The sequence below is a fragment of the Triturus cristatus genome, chromosome 10 (assembly GCF_964204655.1).
Source record: "Triturus cristatus chromosome 10, aTriCri1.1, whole genome shotgun sequence".
In the NCBI taxonomy this organism is placed as follows: domain Eukaryota; kingdom Metazoa; phylum Chordata; class Amphibia; order Caudata; family Salamandridae; genus Triturus; species Triturus cristatus.
Genome location: NC_140593.1, coordinates 788,155,356 through 788,172,373, shown reverse-complemented (window position 1 = coordinate 788,172,373; position 17,018 = coordinate 788,155,356). Strand labels below are relative to the sequence as shown.

The following is a 17,018-nucleotide window of genomic DNA, read 5'->3' as shown; positions in this document are numbered from 1 at the left end:
GGATGTGTGTGAAGAACTAGGAATCAGTGAGTGCGTATGTAGTAACTGGTATTGGTATGTCTATGGTTTCAAAAATGGTAGTCTGTATTTTAGAGTGGGTGTATCAAAGTTTATATTAGGGTATGAGGAGGTGCATCTGATTTTCACATGGATGATGTCATCAGTGATGTCATCAGTGATGTAATTTGAGATGTCATCAGTGATGTCATCAATGATGTCACTGACCATGTCATGAATGATGTAATATGTGACGTCATCAGCAGTGCATCGCGGGGGCACAAGTTATAGTTAGCTGAACTAACTATAACGGCCGAATTTCTCTGGTTTTGTACGAGTGAAATGTCCAACTAACTATAACGTCCTTAAACCTGTGGTTTTTTCAGCGAATATCAAAGATTTTTTAAAAGGTAATTTGTAACTATAACATCCCTGAAACCTATTTTTTTTAGTGAATTTCAAATGTTTTTTAAATGTAAATTTCTAACTATGCCTACAGAGGTAGGACATGTGCAGAAAAAGGAAGAAAGGTGCAGAAATAAGCAAGAGAAATGCAGAAAGAGGCAACAGAAGTCCAGAAAGACAAAGAAAGGTGCAGAAAGAAGCAAGAGCAATGCAGAAAGAACCAACAGAGGTGCAGAAAGAGGACTTGTTTCAAAGTCATCCTGTGCCCCTAACTTTTTTCTGACTGGTACTGGTGGTAACTGACTCTAACTAACCTGGCCCGGAGCCAGTGCTATGCTAAAAAACACTTAGAATACAGTTAAAAAACCTACATACACTGGGGTACACTGTGGGTTGGGGTACCCCTGTGATTGGCCCTAGTATATAATAGGGCAGGGGTATTAAAACTACCGCTAAGTCAGAGTGCAGAAAGATGCTTCTTTAAGTAGTAGTCAAGTTTGCAGCGTGGTGGAGAATGGGTGCTGGGCCCCCGGCCAGTGCTCAGAAATTCCACTGCGTAGGACTTACAGGAGGTACCAGGAGGGCTTCTTGGCACCCAAACTCCCTCAGCAATAAATTGGACTTCAGCCCCCATCCCGTCGTCTGCCAGGATGCGTGTTTGCAGAGTGGTGGAGAAAGGTGGGCATGGCCTCCGAAGACGTCTTATCAATCCCACTGTGTGGAACTTACTGGAGGTAACAAGAGGGGTAGTTGGCACCCAAGGACATCCTTGGGGGCCAACTACCCCTCCTATCACCTCCAGTAATTCCCATACAGCAGTATTGGTAAGTACTCTTAGCAGGCCACGCCCCCTTTGCCCACCACTCTACAAACGTGCTCCCAGGTGCGCTCTTGGATGGGGATTGAAGTCCCCTTCACTGCTGGGGCCACGCCCCTTTCTCCACCACTCTGCAAACGCGTCCCCTGGCGCATTGTTAGTTAGGGAATTAATTCCCCTTGAATACTGAGGGTCCCTGGGGGCCAACTAGCCCACCAGGTACCTCCAGTAAGTGCCACACAGCTGGATTGTATAAGGTACCCCCCGGTAAAACCCTGCAATGTGTGGCAGGCAGCATGGGGTGCCGGCATTAGAGTGCAGGGTTTTACACACACACCCCCCATTTCCCCATGGGAGCCTGTGTTACAGCCACTTCTCAGGTATAACACGAGCTCCTATAGGAAACAATGGGAACCCGACCAAACATTGTTTGGTGGCATTGTAATCTGGCGGTCGGAACTGCCGATCGCAAGTCAGTCAGTCCCAAATCCGAGACGGTGTCGGGCAGAGGCTTTCCGCCTGACCTCGTAATGAGCCCCAAAATCTTTTTGAACTGAACATCATAATTTTGAATCTTTGACCAGTGTGACAACCTTTAATGTACTTTAAATAAACTTTGTTAAACAAAATTCTTTGCAGCACCCACTACTTTTACCAGCACTGCAGAATATTCAAGATTATGCTTCACCATTTCAGATATTGTCAGATGTTCTTTTGGAAAGTACAAATGTCTTTCTTGTAGGAAAGCAAGCCTATTCATTATATATTCTTGGACTTTCTAATGAACTGTATTTTACTTTATCAAGAAGCATATGCAACTCAGTTTATAACTGATTGACATTTTGTAAAGTAATTATTTTCTTTGATCAATTAAGGACTGTTGGTAGAATATTATGTGATTAATTTTTACTAATTTTGAAACTACTTATTTTAATTAATGCATGATTTAGTTTTTTATATTAATCTTTTCATAGTATTTTGAAAACCAATAGTCAATTGTTTTAGTAAATGCAATCAATATACATTTGTACAAAGACCGCACATATTCATGTGCACAAACGTTAACAAAGCACCCACAATTAAATTTGTTCCTGTAAAACTGTCATGAAAGATAATTACTGAAGCATCTCAATCTTTTGAAAGTGCCTTAAACGATGCATGTTTGTCCAGGGACAGTACTCATTCATTTGAGCACCCTTACTTCGAGACAAAATGAGTAGAACTTATATTTGAATTGGGCAACTCTTTCCTGTTCTGCAAAAGTAAGGGCCCGAAGTACAAAGGTGTTTTGTGGTCACAAAACCTGTGAATATCACATCCTTAGAGTTTGTGACCACTGAATAATATCTTAGTGCAATAAACAAATGTCATTTTATGAGCCAGAAAAAGGTTTTACAACTCAGAAAAGGGCTTTTGTGACCAATTCAGAATCACAAAAAGGAGTGAGTGCAAAAGAGGTGCTGTTCTCGTATTTGAGTCACAGTGCTGTGCTCCAGTGGCGTATGATTGCAATTACAGTTACAAATCATTGATCAATTACTGTCATCTGAGACCGGGTAGTAACTGAGTTGCAAAGAGGAAGCCAACCCTATTGGAATTGCGTTGGCAGTCTCAGGTGAAAAGACAGTGGTTTAGAGGACTACTGTAGTCTCGCCCTAATTGCATTCAATGCACTTTTTTTCAGAGCATCCCATGTCCATCTCACACACTTGGCGCCTTTAAAAAAAGTTTATATTCAAGGGATGGAAACCAGGGAGGGATATCTGCATTCTCAGCCATTTGTAGGGTGGTACAAAATTCCTGCTGCCTCATTAATATTAATGATGCTGGAGTTCTCACGCCATACACCAAAAATATATTTTGATATATGTCTGAGTGGTACAGTAGGTTGGTAGCATCTCAAAATGCTGAGCAAGTCAATGAGCAAAAACATTAACTGGTTCGCATAACATCAGACCTTTGAATCTTAAGGCCCAATGTATAGTTTAGAGGAAGGGTACTCCGTTTTAACGGAGACGCAATACCCTCTCTGCCAAGCTGAGGGTCCATCAGCCTCATTTAGGGGCTCATTTATGAGCCCCTGCGTCACTTTTGCGCCACCGGTGTGTCACTTTTTGTGACGCACCAGTGGCGTAAAACATGCGCCATGATGCGCCATATTTACAAAGTGACGCATCTACCTAGATGCGTCACTTTGTAAACCCCTGCGCTACATTCTACCTGCGTCAGGTATAATGTATGCAGGGTGGGCGTTCCCACGTAAGTAAGCATCGTAGAAGTGACGCAGTGAAATCTACGAGATTTCACTGCGCCACTTCTAGGGTGCAAATGCGTCAATATCTTGCGCCTGCCTCACAGCAGGCGTAAGACTGACGCAGGCCCTTTCACATGGGGCTTGCCCCATGTGAAAGGACACATTGCTGGAGTTGCGTCACTTTTGTGACACACTCCAGCAATGCGTCACTTTTGCGCCTACAGATACGTCAGAAATACTGACGTATCTGTGACTCCTTGCGACATGATGCGTCATACTGTAAATATGACCCATCATTGGAGTCGCAGGGAGGGCGCACTGAAAAGTGACGCATCACTGTAATCACGCAGTGATGCGTCACTTTTCATAAATGAGGCCCCTAGAGTCGAGTGGACCTTAAGTATGTCTGCTGCAGAGACTAATCTGTCTCCGCCGCTGACACACCTCACCTCAGATAGCCTAACAAAGTAGTGGCCACTGACGGTTTTCCCAATTGTCCGCACTCCCTATTTAAAGAGGAGGTACAAATGGCAAGTTTTCACCGTCTGTCACCAACCGGCAAAACCTGGCAACCAGGGGCAGTGAAAACTGAAAACTGACCCCGAAACCATGGCAACGGGGCCATTGGTTTATTTATTTTCCATGATAAATTGCCCTTGGCAATTTTATTTTGAAAATTATGCAAAATCTTGAAAGTTTGATGCACGTGACACCAGTTCCTGGTAAACACAAGGCACTGCCGTTGGGCCAGCGGACACCTCTAAATTTGGCAGGTGGAACACCTTCGACATGGTCGGAGTAATGTACTTCGCCATGGTGACACAATCCCTCTGCCAAACTCTGAATCTAAATCTATTAGGTTTCGCTACATAAAGGCATAAATAGTGCTCAAGTGACCACAAACCCCTGTTCACAATGTATGTTCTAAAAAAAAAAAAGAAACAGCACGAATTTAGCAGCTGGAGAACTGTATACTGAACTGCAGGCTACATACACAACTGTCTTCCGGGGGAAAAAACACACGTTTTCAATGCGAGCCAATTTGCAGTTCGAGCCTAAATGTGCCCTCAACTAATTTTTAGTACACAACACTGCTACGCAGTAATTTGCCTGACATGATACATTGTTGAGGTGAGTCGTAATTTATTTGTATGACATAATTTCGAGATTCTTGTAATTGTTGCCCAATTTATTTAATCAATTTTCAATATAACATTTTCTTGAAATAATGAAAAGACTGAAAGGTTTTCTTTGCACATCAATGCGCTCTGCTTACCTATCTGGATTTTCCTGTAACCCGCTATTGACTGTTGTAGGCTGATTAAAAAAAAAAAAACACACCAAAAACACAAACGGCATCATCATGGCGATATGTTCTGCAAGAGGAGAGGGAGATATTCTGCAAGAGGCGATAGATGCTGGAGGCTGGAGGCCGATCTTTCTCTCAGATATTTAAATGTCTGATGGCAGCCACGCCCACTCCTCGCCTTCCTTCTCTCTATTGGCACAAAGCACAAGGCAAGCCTCGCCTTCCTTTCTAGCACAGCCACAGCTAAACACGAGCCCAGCAACAGCTAAACACGAGCACAGCAACAGCTAAACACGAGCACAGCTACAGCTAAACACGAGCACAGCAAGAGCTAAACGTGAAAGAACACAATCGATGGCATGACTTTCAGTATCCTCGATCACATTCCTTTCACGTGGGCAATGACAAGCGCTTCCGTTTTATTGAACCCAGATGAGATAAGGTTTGTGACACGAATGAAGTAAGTGCAACTCACTCCCATACACATTTCATTTTGAAGAATATTCTTTCTGCACCCTTCTTTTCTCTTCAGTTGAGCCTGGGAGCAGGGTCCGACTGGGACAGAAAAAGACCCAGGCAGCAAAATAAAACAGGCCCATAAACAGCCAAAAAAACAGTCCATACACTTGTCCTTCAGACCATCTCATTTGGCACTCGCTACCTGTTTGCACAATAGGCCAGTCCAACCCTGTATGGGGGTGGTGAACAGTGCATAGTCTGTATAATGTAGAAGATTTCGTTTGTTTGAGGAGTCCCCTGCTGGCACTGCTGAGTGCTGTGGCTGATGAATAGTTTTTGACTTCAAATCTAGCCTCTTTCTTGCACCATCCTGCACTTCCGTCTCTTCTCAAACTTGCAGGTTATTTTCTATCCCTGTTGTTTCCCTTTGTCGCTGTGTTCCTGTCTTTCTTTTCTTCTGCCTTTCTCTCTTTTGCTCTGGGTCACTGGAGGTCACTGGAGGCTCGCCTTAGGGAGCACCGGCAGCATATGTTACCCCTGTCTCGGAGAGACCCTTCTAGACTTGGAAATCACTCAAGAATGATCGTTTCCAGATGCGACCATAGTCAGTTTCCCAGCTGCTTGTGTTGGAGATGTTTTCTGGTTAGCACCAAGGTGTGAAGTCACAAGACAGAAGAAGTAGAGCATTTCACATATTATTATTATTTTCATTGTCTTAAAAAAATACCTTCAAATTAAATATGAGGTAAATATATTTGACGATACGTGTAGAGTAATGAAGGCCAGCAGTTATGTTCGATACTCTTTAAGATATGCAGAAAAAGAGTGTCACTGCATGTTTGCATGTAGTGGTATAATTGATGTGTTTATGTATTTAATTATGCTAAAAACGATCATATATAATGGATACAGGACACAAAGAGCCTTGAATGAAAAATTGAGTTAACTTGTAAAGGCATTCCAACATATGCAGGTATTTGCAACATATTTTTAACCTCCTGATTATTTTTTACCATTATCTTGTACACAAACAGGTTCCCTATGGAGTCTCCATATTCCAATTCTTTACCTTTATGTTGTATAAATCGAGCAGCAGCTTTTTTTGTTTTCTCATTCCATACCTCTGCCTTTAATACTAAAAGCTGCTGATATATCTTGCCCTCATTATTTGCAGATTTTGTAATAGCTGTTGCATGAGGTCTCTTCGTACCCTTCCCAATTATTCTCCAGCTATCTGTTTAACCTTACATATATATATTTTGGCAACATACAGAATAGTACATCCTCTGATATATGTTCTAAGAGTGTCCAAGACTAAATTGTGTTTAGCAGTTCCAATATTGTTGTAAACAACCTCAATTATAGATTGAGTCATAAACTCTAGGGAAGCTGAGCTTTCAAAAGACATTTGAATCTTAAGTAGTTCTAAGTTGTGATCAGAATAGTCTTTGGATCCTTCTGGGAATGAAGATCGGATTATGTAAGATCATATCTATCCAAGAGTAGAGCTAGTAGACACCTGAGATATATGTATACCTTGGCCCTTTACAATAGACATATCTCCAAACGTCCACAAGTCCAAATACTCAGCTGATTCTTTGAATGCACACCGCCAATATGCATCTGCCTTTGTCTTAATTTCCCTTATTTTACTACCTGTCTTGTCTATAACGGCTCCACCCTTTGTTGAAGATTGCTGTGTTGTGTTCACAAAAGTTGCATACCCCTCGGAGCGAACAGTCATTCACGGACGCTATGCTGCTCTAGGGGGAAGGCTGCTGCCTTGCTCAGCTCTGGGACTGCGAGGACCAAGGGGCCCAGCGCCAATCAGATCTGCCTCACCTGGTTGCTCTTCCCGTTGCCGCCTCCTAGCATCAATCAACTCCTCGCGGCCCCCGCTTCGCGGGAGCCGCTCGTTGACCCTGTCTGCATAAAATCTTGGCTGGGTCTCCATTCTTGTTGTGTGCCTCGGAGCGAACAGTCATTCACGGACGCTATGCTGCTCTAGGGGGAAGGCTGCTGCCTTGCTCAGCTCTGGGACTGCGAGGACCAAGGGGCCCAGCGCCAATCAGATCTGCCTCACCTGGTTGCTCTTCCCGTTGCCGCCTCCTAGCATCAATCAACTCCTCGCGGCCCCCGCTTCGCGGGAGCCGCTCGTTGACCCTGTCTGCATAAAATCTTGGCTGGGTCTCCATTCTTGTTGTGTGCCTCGGAGCGAACAGTCATTCACGGACGCTATGCTGCTCTAGGGGGAAGGCTGCTGCCTTGCTCAGCTCTGGGACTGCGAGGACCAAGGGGCCCAGCGCCAATCAGATCTGCCTCACCTGGTTGCTCTTCCCGTTGCCGCCTCCTTGTTAACGGCCCTGGTTATAAACAGCTAACCTTAGTGACGCGCTAACGGGACGCGCACGGGCCGTAGACCGGGGCGAAGACCGGGCAAAGAGCGGGCCGTTTGAGGCCGTTCGAGGTCTGCGAGGTCAGGTCGGGGCTACCCTCTTTATATTTATTACAACAGTTCTGTCGTACCTTAATTGTTAAATCAGTTATCATTTTATACCCACAGATTAGTCAGGGGGTTGCCGTTGTTGTGGTTGCCAAACCATGTCTATAAGGCAAACACGGAGTAAGGCCGCAAATAGCGGTCCCTCAATCAATGGTCCTATGGATGATTTTATTACTCGTACTAACACAGCTATAGACCATGAGATTTCTAAACTCCAGACTCGTGTTTCCCTGGAACTGGCATCCGCTAGGAGATTGTCCCTGGTAATTGATTTGTCAAAAAAATCTTCCCTGGGCCATATAGCCACTGCGGTTACCCCGGTGCGTTCAGCTATCCCCCATTGTGTAGTTACACAGGTTGACGTTCATCACACCCCGGTTCTACCTACACTACCCCCCACTTTAGAGCCACTGACTCAGGATAGTGCAATGAATTTTCTCAATACGCCTTTCAAGCAGGATACTAGTTCTAATAACTCTATCCCTGCAATGTTTCCACCTAGGCGCTCTATTAGTAAAAATTATCAACCCAAAAAAAGATGCACCTCTCGGTCTGCTTACTGTCGTAAGAAGGCTAAAATTGTGGTTGCACAACACCTGAATTTGACTAGTGCTCCGGTTTTAAATTCTATAGAAGGGTGTGTGTCCAGGGAACAATCACATCATGTGGGAGTTAAAGAGGGTCCAGTTTCTGCTCCCTCGACTGTCCCTACGGTCATGGAGTCAGAGGTTGAGGGCTTACATGTAGAGAATGGGGAAAGGAATGAAGGAGAATTTATAGGTTTAGTTTGGGAAACCCTCAAGAAACTTCTTACCCCTCTCGATCTTAGACTCTCACGTATTGAGAATAATCTGCTCGAGATGGAAAAGAGCATTATTGCTCTGGCCACTCTCGGCCTGAGAAATCTAGAAAATCAGGGTTTTCCTGTTGTTGAGCCACCTCCTCATGTTTCAACCCCTCAAGTCCTGCAAACCTCCCCTCCTGTCCCAGCCATTGCACGTTTGATTCCTACATCAGGGACTGTGGGTGTGGATCATAGTATTATCGCCTCCATACCTAAGGCTCCAAAGCGCCCTATCCCCCAACCATCAGCTAAACCCAATGTAGGTGCACCGCATAGTCCCCCTCTTAGTGAAGTGGCGTTACATCCATCTAAGAGCCCTCCTGCTAAGAACAACTTTAGAGGGGGTTACATTGATCTCCCTCCAGAGGCCAATGATCATGTGGTTGTGCTGATGGGTGTCCCTGAGTTAGGAAGTGGCCATCATGAGAACTATGAGTCTCTGAAGAACAAGACAATCCATTGGCTTAACGTGAATAGACCAATCCCTATTGGACAGAGAAGTAGAATTTTGATGGTACGCAGAACCCCCTGGGTGGGCCCTTCAAAGAAATCTAGCCCCGGGGACTGTATAGTGGTGACCTTTGAGGACCCTCACACGGCACATTATATCTGCTCCTGGCCTACTGGTGAGGGTTCTCTTGTTACACCAAGGCCATTGCCCTTTTTTTACCCACCATGTCCTAGATATACACGGAAAGAGGACTGGTCTTTAGTACACCACCATAACTGGAGGAGCCATCCCAAAAAATTTCAAGATCCCTGTATAAACTGGAATGGTTTCTCCACTTCGAATCGGTTTGCTGGGCTTGAGGAGGTAGATTGACTCGTATGCCAACCTGTTCCCCAAGTCCCTTTACCACAGGTTTTGGGGCACAATGACTCTTTTCTTGTAGTGACTGATCCTTCGGTTGTTAGCCCCCCAAGTCTAGAGGGAACGTTTTCTGTTTTACCTATAGAGGTGAGTTTGTATACGCCATGCATTTCTGACTCCCAAGTAGTAACGGATCAACTGAATCCATCTTGTACGATCCCCTTGCCTCCAATTCAGAATGTTTCGCCAATCCAAAATGTTTCATCAATCAGGAGGTTGACTGATGTAGCAATGGCTCCCTATCACCATCAGTTTGAGCCACTGCCTAGGCTAAATAGATCTACTGCGGAGGGGGTAGGACCTGCGTCCATTTTGGCCACAGTAGATAACCCTCCAAGGCAGATTATCCCAGACGTCCCTTTGTTAAAGATTATAAGTTGGAATGTAGCAGGGCTTGCCCGTAATTTTGAAATCCCTGAATGGAATGCCTTTTTGGACCCTTATAACATCTGTCTTTTGCAGGAAACGTGGTGTCTTGAACCTAAGCACCGAGTGGGCTTTACGACCTACTTTGTTCCAGCTTCCCATCAATATGGATGTAAAGGTCGCCCGTCAGGTGGCCTTCTTATATGGGTTAATATCGCTTTAGGTTTAAGTGTAACCCAAAAGCCTACGCATTCTCCTGATCTCCAGAGGATAACCATCCTATGCCCAGGGGGTAGGAAGCTGGAAGTCTTTAACCTCTATTTAAGGGGGGCCAGGGGCGGGTCTTCTACTCTATCCTCCACAGGATTAAGCAACGATTTAGACGCCTGCTGTATTGATTCTTATATTCTTCTCGCAGGCGACTTCAATTGCTGTTTTGAGCCATTGGCCAGGGAGGATATTTTGGATACTTGGGATGAGGATATAAGGAGAGGTATTCCCACCCTGACCCTAGACCCGATCCCTAAATGGTCCCAGAGTGCGGTAGACATCAATGCACTCTGTATGGAATATGACCTAAGACCAACCAATGGTCGATCTAAATCGGATCCTTTGGGTGCGCACACCTATAACAGGATGGGACACACTTCTAGAATAGATTATGTTGTGTTGAATTATAATCTGTGGTCACTCCATTATGATATGGAGGTTATTGCGTCTTGCGATAGCGATCACAACCCTCTCTCCTTAACATTGTTTTCCCCCTGGCAGGCTGGGAACCCAGTTAAGATCCCCTATAAGTGGAAAACTTCCCATGAGCTTGTTCCTTCGTGCTGTGGCAGGCGCCTAAAGTGGGCTAAAGTAGCAGCGGATGAGGAAAGGATGGCACAGGCAGGGACCACTATGGCAGCATTGGGGCCGCGCCTTGAAGCCCTGGGTACCACCAGCCAATCTGTTTTACCAATATTCACAGAAACCATTGCGTTGTTAAGTGATTTGTTTATTATACCCCAATCCAGCGTGAATGTTTCTGCGAAAGGTGCTCCTAGGGCAAGAAACAAGTGGTACTCCTCTAAATGTCGGGTTGCAAAGGGGGAACTTATTTCCGCAGTGAAAAGTAAGGATACAGGCAACATTAGATGGGCGAGGAAACTCTATAAAAAAGTTGTGGCAGAGGCAAAGGAGGCCCATGATTATAGTTTTTGGTGGGATCTAGTGGAGGCAAGCACCAGGAAAGACTCCAAGGGGTTCTGGGAGCTGTTGAGAGCTAGGGACAAACCTCTTGATTCCCAGTTTACTTGTAATATTCCTGGTGATCTTTGGTTTGCCCACTTCTCTAAACTATACTCTGTTCAAAATGGGTTACCCCATCTTAACATGGGCCTCCTCGCCAGCTTAACAGCCGAGATTTCCATCAATGCCTGCCCCTTCAGCACTGAGGAAGTTGCAAGGGCAATTAGTTGTGTTGTATCCAACAAGGCTGCTGGACCGGACGGAATCCCGGGTGACTTGCTGAAGAAACATCCATTAGCCTGGAGTAGTTTAATTGCCTCACTTTTGAATGAGGCTTTGTTGGGAGGTTCTCTCCCTGATTAATGGAGGGGTGCTGAGGTCGTCCCTATTTTCAAAAAAGGCTGTCGGGACGACCCAGCTAATTATCGCCCTATTAGCCTGCTTGATTCAACACAAAAGGTTGCGGGCAAAGTGGTACTAGGTAGGATCATCCAGTGGGTCGAAGAAAACCAGGTTCTGTCAGACTTCCAGGCAGGTTTTAGATCAGGGATGGGTACCATCGAGCAGACGTTTCGCCTTTTAATGATATACTGGAAAGTGGTTGTGCTGGGTGGGGGCAGCTTGTATTTAGTCTTTATAGACTTGCGAACTGCCTTCGACCTGGTCCCACAAGTCCAATTGTGGAATGTCTTAGGTAGGTTGGGTTTACCTCCCTATTTGTTGGCCTTGCTTATAAAGTTCCACGAAAGCAACTTTGCCCAGATTAGGTGGGGTACCCAGGGGGAGAAAACATCTTGTATCTCCGTAGATAGGGGCGTCCGCCAGGGATGTGTGCTTGCTCCCACTCTGTTTTCTCTTTATGTTAACGGAGTGGTGGAGCATCTGCTTCAACAGCCGTCAGACGCACCATCCTTGGCTGGCAGAAAAGTACCTACGCTCCTTTTCGCGGATGATACCCTCCTAATTTCAAAGTCACCAGCAGGTATCCAAAGGTTGCTTTCTAGTTTTAAGGCCTTTTGTGATACCAAGGGCCTCTCCATAAACATAAGCAAGACCAAATTCCTTGTTCTTAACCCTCCCAGGAAAGCGGCTGTTCCTCCTTCCTTGGACTCTGTTCCCCTTGATAGAGTCAACGAATTTGACTACCTAGGTATCCGTCTGTGTGCCAATATGACCTGGAAGGCGCACCACCAAAAGGTGTTTTTGACCCATAAGAGGGTCACAGGGGCCCTGCTCAAGGAACAACGTGCCTCAGTTTTAAAACCTATTGGGGCACTACTTGATATTTATAGGGCAAGGGTGGTGAGTGCAGCACTGTATGGTGCGGAAATATGGGGTATACAAAGAGTTGACATTTTGACACACCTCGAAAATAATTTTCATAAAGATCTTATGAAGTTACCCCACAGTACCCCCTCAATTCCCCTCCTGCTAGATGCAGGCACACGCTCAATCAGTGAGCAAGCTAGGCTACGTCCCCTTTTATTATGGGCCAGGATATGGAATGTCCCTGAATTGAGTAGTTACGCAGTTGCCCTCAGCGAAATCTTATCCTTATCCGGCTGGCATAAGGTAATCTGGCTCAGGGAGGTTAAGCAACTTCTCTATGACCTGGGTTTAGGAGATGCTTGGGTCAATAGAACAGCACCCTCAAAACAAATGCTCAAGAAGATCTATTGGCTCTGGGTGGATAATGAGAGGTTGTGTAACCCTAATCATTGCAAATCTGTCGCCCAGTTTTTGTTAGTTAAGGAGATCCCTTTCAGAGAACCTTATTTGGATGCAATCTTCAACCCAGGTGATAGAGCATTATACTTCAAATTCAGGGTGGGTGTTCTTCACCTAGGATTTTTTACGTCTACTTGGAAACCTCCATACCAAACTATCCCTTACTGTCCCTTTTGGAATTTAAGGGTCGAGTCTATAGCTCATTTGTTGTTTGAGTGCCATGCTTATTCTGTGCCCAGGTCGAGATGGTTGAAGCCTTTATGTAGGAGCCTAGGTACAAGATCATATTTGGAAGCTCTACGCATATTGCGCTCAGACGCTCATCCCTTCTTTGCCTGTTGTATAGCTAAATTTTTGGGTTGGGCTTGGAGGATAAGAACTGCAAGGAAACAGCTGTTACAGTAATATCTTGTTTTAATAATTTTTAGATATTCGACAGTATATGGAATTTAATAATTATTTTATCTTGTAACTGTATTGTATTATGTCTTATTTATTGTGCGTTATGTGTTGTATTGTTGTGCTTTTATGACAAACTGTCGAAATAAAGCTTTTGAACCGAACCGTATACCCCAATTGCCTTAACCATGTCATGTCTTTATACTTAATGTGTGTTTCTGTTAGACATTTGATATCAGCCTTATATTCCTCTAAATATTGTTGTATTGTCCTCCACTTTTGGGGGTTATTGGACCCACGCACATTCCATGTAAAAAGAGTCAGTCCTGCCATATTTTATTTGTATGACTCATGGAGTCCCGATAAGTGGTCCTCCTGTGATTCTCTGCAAAATCACACATATACCCATTCCAGCAGATATATATCCATACACCTTTGTATTTCTCTTCACCTTGTTATTTATACCACTCTTGTTCTTTATTTTTCAATTCATTACCCCGAAGTGCCCAACCCCCCATTTGATTTCCTCTTCCTTTTGTCAAAAATCAACAAGAGGGGAAACAGCCGTAACAACGCAGGTTCAGACACATGGGCTGCTACCTTGCAATCTGAACCACTCTTGCCTTGACCACCCATATGCGTGGTTAAGGTAATGCGCGGTCTAGATGCAGAGCAGATGGCGGACGCAGGAAGACAGAAAGAGGAAGGATCTGGAAAGGACGTGGTGAGGTAGGAGGGGCTGGGGTCGGGTCTTGGGTGGGTGGGTTAGTTTTTCAGGTGGGGGTAGTTTTTAGACCTCAGGTGGGGGTCGGGTTGTTTATAGGGCAGGGAACATGTTTTGGGGCTCAGGGCAGGGTAAGTGTACTTTACAGGTGTAGGGGACAGTTTTTAGGGTTCAGACGGGTCGGCCTGAGCTTTTTCGTTTTTAGAGCGTGGGAACAGATTTTAGGGCTCAGGAAGGGGTAAAGGGACAGTTTTAAGGGCTGTGGACAGTTTTAGACTACAGGACGGTGGGCTGGGTTGGGGTACTTTAAGGATGTAGGGAACAGTTTTTAGGGTTCAGGACGGGATAGTTTTTAGGGCATGGGGACAATTATAGGGGCTCGGTGGTGGAAAGGGACATCTTTAAGGGCTGGGGGCAGTTTTAGGCCTCAGGGCGGGGGTGGCTAGCTCAGGGTACTTCAGGGATGTAGGGGACAGTTTTTAGGGCTTAAGGATCGGGACTGGCATATGGTTTGTTTTTGGGAAGTGGGGTTAAGGGACAGTTTACAGGGCAGGGTTCTGATCTTTAGCATGCAGGTTCCTATACCCATCATTTCTTCACCACAAAATTGCATGATAAAATAATGTGTGGTGAAGGCATGCATGGTAAAGATGCGGTCGTGGTTGAGATGGCATGGTTCAGGCATGTGTTTTTCACGCATGCGTTGTACTATCACACAACCCAACAAGAGGAAATAAATGCCACCTATGCCATTTTCCACTCCTAACAACTCTAGGACTAGTACCCCACTACCCACTCACACCAGTGCAATTCTTGTTAACATTTTATCTCTAATGCGTAATAAAAAAAAACGAAATCTGATTGGCACTATTGTATCTGTAGGTGGTGGGGGTACGGTGCGTACATACATGGGGTGGGGGTACGGCGCATACATACACGGGGGTGGGGGTACGGCGCGTACATACATGGGGTGGGGGTACAGCATGTACATACACGGGGTGGGGGTACGGCGCATACATACACGGGGTGGGGGTATAGCGCGTACATACACGGGGGTGGGGGTACGGCGCGTACATACACGCAGTGGGGGTACGGCGCGTAAATACACGGGGTGGGGGTACGGCGCGTACATACACGGGGTGGGGGTACGGCGTGTACATACACGGGGGTGGGGGTATGGCGCGTACATACACGGGGTGGGGGTACGGTGCGTACATACACAGGGGTGAGGGTACGGCACGTACATACACGCGGTGGGGGTACGACGCGTACATACACGGGGGTGGGGGTACGGCGCGTACATACACGGGGTGGGGGTACGGAGCGTACATACACGGGGTGGTGGTACAGCACGTACCGGGCCCTCTTTTCCTCATGCATCGCGGCGTACTTAGCTTTTCTGGCACTTTTTGGCTCCCGTAAAAAAATTGACGTGCGGAGTGCTGTGGGTGCGAATCGTACTTGCTGGTCTGTAAAACGCTGCCTTACTCCGTGCGGACGTCGCGTACGCGCTGTCCAGGATCGGAATTGTATGTATTTTTTAGCCGCACGGTGTTTTTTACGATTAGTACGGAAAAGGTATTTCTGTACGAATCGTACTTGCTGGTTTGTACGGTGGAATTTCCGGGTACGAGTCGTACTGAGAAAACGCTCCGTACGACCATTTGTACCCGGGTTTTACTGGATCGGAATCGGCACCTCTATGTTTGAAAATATCACTTTTAGAAAGTAGGTATTTTCTTGCCTAACTATCCAGTATGCCTCTGCTAGGTTTGTGTATTACATATCTGGTTTGTGAGTAACAGGGGGCTAGAGAGGGCTTTGGCTCCAGCAGTCGGATGAGTCAGGCTGGGCTGAATAGGACCTGGGTTGAATAGAGAGTAGAGGGAGATTTCCTTTCACTTGCCTGAGCCTACATAGAATAGAGAGTAGGGGGGTGGGATTTCTTTTCAGCTACCTGGGTCAGGTCTGCTTTTAACAATGCTGTCTACACCTCCTGCCAGGAAGCTGCACCAAGGAGGACAGAACTGGTTTGGGCTGGCTACAGACAATCTCTGCCTTCAGAGAACAAAGGATTTTGGAGTATAAATATTGGGTCCCAGACCTCAGAACTTTAGATCACTTCTGGAAATCAAGATGAACCTTTGCCCAGGAGAGAAACCAAGAAAGCTGATGGAGGAGACTGCCCCTACGCTGGTGACTTTTTGGGTTTGGCCTGCAGTGGTGACTTATTGCCAAGGAAAGGAGAAAGAGAACTTTGTGTACACTTTAACCATCTTGAGAAAGATCTCCAAGGGATTGAAGCTGAGCATGCCTCCTGTTCTGAAGTCTCAGGGACACAAAGACTTCACCACCAGCTCCCGCTGAATATCCTTGCTGGGAATTCTACCTGCAGAGAGGGGCCTGCTGTTGTTTTGGGCCCTCTGGAGACTGCGTGTCACTGGGAGCTGGAAGCGCGATGCAACAAAGAAGATGCGTGTCGCCACCACAGCAGTTGCCGTCGCTTCGCCGAAGATGCGTGTTGCCACCGCAGCTGTTCGTGGTTGCATCAACGAAGAAGCGTATTGCATCGCCGGAGAAGCGTGCCATCACCGCAGAGGTTGCCGTCGCATCACCCGAGAAGCGTGTTGCAGCGCCTATCGAGGCCCAAGAAACCATTGATTTTCCCGCACGGCCGTAGTGCGTGCATGCATGGCATCCAAGTTGTCGCATCTCATCAGAGACACCATTTTGTCGCATCGCACCGGAGCGTTGCATCACATCGAGGCGCCATCTTGTCACATCGTAATCAGAACACAGTAAGAAACCAATGCATCACCTCCTCTCTGGAAAGGAATCAACGTATCACCTCCCCTGCGCTGCAGTAAAGAACCAACGCATCACCTCCCCCGAAGCAAGGAACCGACGCATCACCTTCCCTGCAACCCTATTGTTTGTTTTACGTGACGTATCCAAGGTACTTTGAGAGTAATGTGTCGCATTTACCATCTACATTTAACAATGCAATTTCTACCATCTGAAAGTCATATTTTTGAATACTGTGTTGTGGATTTTTGTCGTTTGGTCTTGTGTTAAGTCTAGATAAAGATCACTTATTTTTCTAAACTGG

General features: G+C 45.9%; 1 long non-coding RNA gene across 1 annotated transcript in view; it reads right to left on the bottom strand.

Moving 5' to 3' along the window:
- The window catches only part of LOC146790002 (uncharacterized), a 529,013-nt gene extending 524,127 nt beyond the window's left edge, over window positions 1–4,886 (bottom strand). The window contains exon 1 of the long non-coding RNA XR_014969890.1: window positions 4,750–4,886. This is a non-coding gene — a long non-coding RNA (uncharacterized LOC146790002). The remainder of the gene's footprint in view (window positions 1–4,749) is intronic.
- Window positions 4,887–17,018: the final 12,132 nt, after the last annotated feature.